This window comes from Megalopta genalis, unplaced genomic scaffold (genome assembly GCF_051020955.1).
Source record: "Megalopta genalis isolate 19385.01 unplaced genomic scaffold, iyMegGena1_principal scaffold0155, whole genome shotgun sequence".
Lineage (NCBI taxonomy): Eukaryota > Metazoa > Arthropoda > Insecta > Hymenoptera > Halictidae > Megalopta > Megalopta genalis.
This window is the reverse complement of record NW_027476224.1, coordinates 263807-267500: the sequence shown is the minus strand read 5'-3', so window position 1 is coordinate 267500 and position 3694 is coordinate 263807.

Sequence of the window (3694 nt, the reverse complement as noted above, 5' to 3'; positions counted from 1 at the left end):
TAATCCATATGTGAAATCGTTCACTGATCACGAATATCGTATTTAAAAAAATTACAAAAATTTATTTTTCAAAATAATCAAAAAAAACCGAAAAATCACAAGAGTAAAGTACCATTATTTTAAACAACATGTCGTTCTAAATGCTTAATCCCTATGTAAAAAAGTTATTTAAGCAAGAATATGTAATTGAAAAAAATTAGAAAAATTTATTTTAGCCGTAAATCGAAAATAATGGGGACACCGGAGCTGTTCGAAGCGCCGAGACGCGCCGCGTACGGCCGAATATTTTCTAAGTCCCAACGTACCGATCAAGAGTAAAGTACCATTTTCCTACATTAGATTTCGTTCTAAATGCTTAATCCCTATGTAAAAACGTTAGTTAAGCAAGAATATCGTATTTTTAAAAAAATCTAATGATACGATTTTCCAGAAAATTGAAAAAACCGAAAAATGTCAAGAGTAAAGTGCCATTTTCTGACATTAGATTTCGTTCTAAATGCTTAATCCCTATGTAGAAACGTTAGTTAAGCAAGAATATCGTATTTTTAAAAAAATCTAATGATAGGATTTTTCAGAAAATTGAAAAAACCGTAAAATGTCAAGAGTAAAGTGCCCTTATTTTAAACAATGTATCGTTCTAAATGCTTAATCCCTATGTAAAAAAGTTATTTTAGCAGGAATATGTTATTGAAAAAAATTAGAAAAATTTATTTTAGCCGTAAATCGAAAATAATGGGGACACCGGAGCTGTTCGAAGCGCCGAGCGCGCCGCGTACGCCCGAATATTTTCAAAGTCCCAACGTACCGATCAAGAGTAAAGTACCATTTTCCTACATTAGATTTCGTTCTAAATGCTTAATCCCTATGTAAAAACGTTAGTTAAGCAAGAATATCGTATTTTAAAAAAAATCTAATGATAGGATTTTCCAGAAAATTGAAAAAACCGAAAAATGTCAAGAGTAAAGTGCCATTTTCTGACATTAGATTTCGTTCTAAATGCTTAATCCCTATGTAGAAAGGTTAGTTAAGCAAGATTATCGTATTTTTAAAAAAATCTAATGATAGGATTTTTCAGAAAATTGAAAAAACCGTAAAATGTCAAGAGTAAAGTGCCCTTATTTTAAACATTATATCGTTCTAAATGCTTAATCCCTATGTAAAAAAGTTATCTAAGCAAGAATATGTTATTGAATAAAATGAGAAAAATTTATTTTAGCCGTAAATCGAAAATAATGGGTCGAGCGAATCGGTCGATTGCGCCGAGACGCGCTATGATGCAACAGACGAGCGATTGGAACGCCCGAATATTTTCAAAGTCCCAACGTACCGATCAAGAGTAAAGTACCATTTTCCTACATTAGATTTCGTTCTAAATGCTTAATCCCTATGTAAAAACGTTAGTTAAGCAAGAATATCGTATTTTTAAAAAAATCTAATGATAGGATTTTCCAGAAAATTGAAAAAACCGAAAAATGTCAAGAGTAAAGTGCCATTTTCTGACATTAGATTTCGTTCTAAATGCTTAATCCCTATGTAGAAACGTTAGTTAAGCAAGAATATCGTATTTTTAAAAAAATCTAATGATAGGATTTTTCAGAAAATTGAAAAAACCGTAAAATGTCAAGAGTAAAGTGCCCTTACTTTAAACAATGCATCGTTCTAAATGCTTAATCCCTATGTAAAAAAGTTATTTAAGCAGGAATATGTTATTGAAAAAAATTAGAAAAATTTATTTTAGCCGTAAATCGAAAATAATGGATCGAGCGAATCGGTCGATTGCGCCGAGACGCGCTATGATGCAACAGACGAGCGATTGGAACCCCCGAATATTTTCAAAGTCCCAACGTACCGATCAAGAGTAAAGTACCATTTTCCTACATTAGATTTCGTTCTAAATGCTTAATCCCTATGTAAAAACGTTAGTTAAGCAAGAATATCGTATTTTTAAAAAAATCTAATGATACGATTTTCCAGAAAATTGAAAAAACCGAAAAATGTCAAGAGTAAAGTGCCATTTTCTGACATTAGATTTCGTTCTAAATGCTTAATCCCTATGTAGAAACGTTAGTTAAGCAAGAATATCGTATTTTTAAAAAAATCTAATGATAGGATTTTTCAGAAAATTGAAAAAACCGTAAAATGTCAAGAGTAAAGTGCCCTTACTTTAAACAATGTATCGTTCTAAATGCTTAATCCCTATGTAAAAAAGTTATTTAAGCAGGAATATGTTATTGAAAAAAATTAGAAAAATTTATTTTAGCCGTAAATCGAAAATAATGGATCGAGCGAATCGGTCGATTGCGCCGAGACGCGCTATGATGCAACAGACGAGCGATTGGAACCCCCGAATATTTTCAAAGTCCCAACGTACCGATCAAGAGTAAAGTACCATTTTCCTACATTAGATTTCGTTCTAAATGCTTAATCCCTATGTAAAAACGTTAGTTAAGCAAGAATATCGTATTTTTAAAAAAATCTAATGATACGATTTTCCAGAAAATTGAAAAAACCGAAAAATGTCAAGAGTAAAGTGCCATTTTCTGACATTAGATTTCGTTCTAAATGCTTAATCCCTATGTAGAAAGGTTAGTTAAGCAAGATTATCGTATTTTTAAAAAAATCTAATGATAGGATTTTTCAGAAAATTGAAAAAACCGTAAAATGTCAAGAGTAAAGTGCCCTTATTTTAAACATTATATCGTTCTAAATGCTTAATCCCTATGTAAAAAAGTTATCTAAGCAAGAATATGTTATTGAATAAAATGAGAAAAATTTATTTTAGCCGTAAATCGAAAATAATGGGTCGAGCGAATCGGTCGATTGCGCCGAGACGCGCTATGATGCAACAGACGAGCGATTGGAACGCCCGAATATTTTCAAAGTCCCAACGTACCGATCAAGAGTAAAGTACCATTTTCCTACATTAGATTTCGTTCTAAATGCTTAATCCCTATGTAAAAACGTTAGTTAAGCAAGAATATCGTATTTTTAAAAAAATCTAATGATAGGATTTTCCAGAAAATTGAAAAAACCGAAAAATGTCAAGAGTAAAGTGCCATTTTCTGACATTAGATTTCGTTCTAAATGCTTAATCCCTATGTAGAAACGTTAGTTAAGCAAGAATATCGTATTTTTAAAAAAATCTAATGATAGGATTTTTCAGAAAATTGAAAAAACCGTAAAATGTCAAGAGTAAAGTGCCCTTACTTTAAACAATGCATCGTTCTAAATGCTTAATCCCTATGTAAAAAAGTTATTTAAGCAGGAATATGTTATTGAAAAAAATTAGAAAAATTTATTTTAGCCGTAAATCGAAAATAATGGATCGAGCGAATCGGTCGATTGCGCCGAGACGCGCTATGATGCAACAGACGAGCGATTGGAACCCCCGAATATTTTCAAAGTCCCAACGTACCGATCAAGAGTAAAGTACCATTTTCCTACATTAGATTTCGTTCTAAATGCTTAATCCCTATGTAAAAACGTTAGTTAAGCAAGAATATCGTATTTTTAAAAAAATCTAATGATACGATTTTCCAGAAAATTGAAAAAACCGAAAAATGTCAAGAGTAAAGTGCCATTTTCTGACATTAGATTTCGTTCTAAATGCTTAATCCCTATGTAGAAACGTTAGTTAAGCAAGAATATCGTATTTTTAAAAAAATCTAATGATAGGATTTTTCAGAAAATTGAA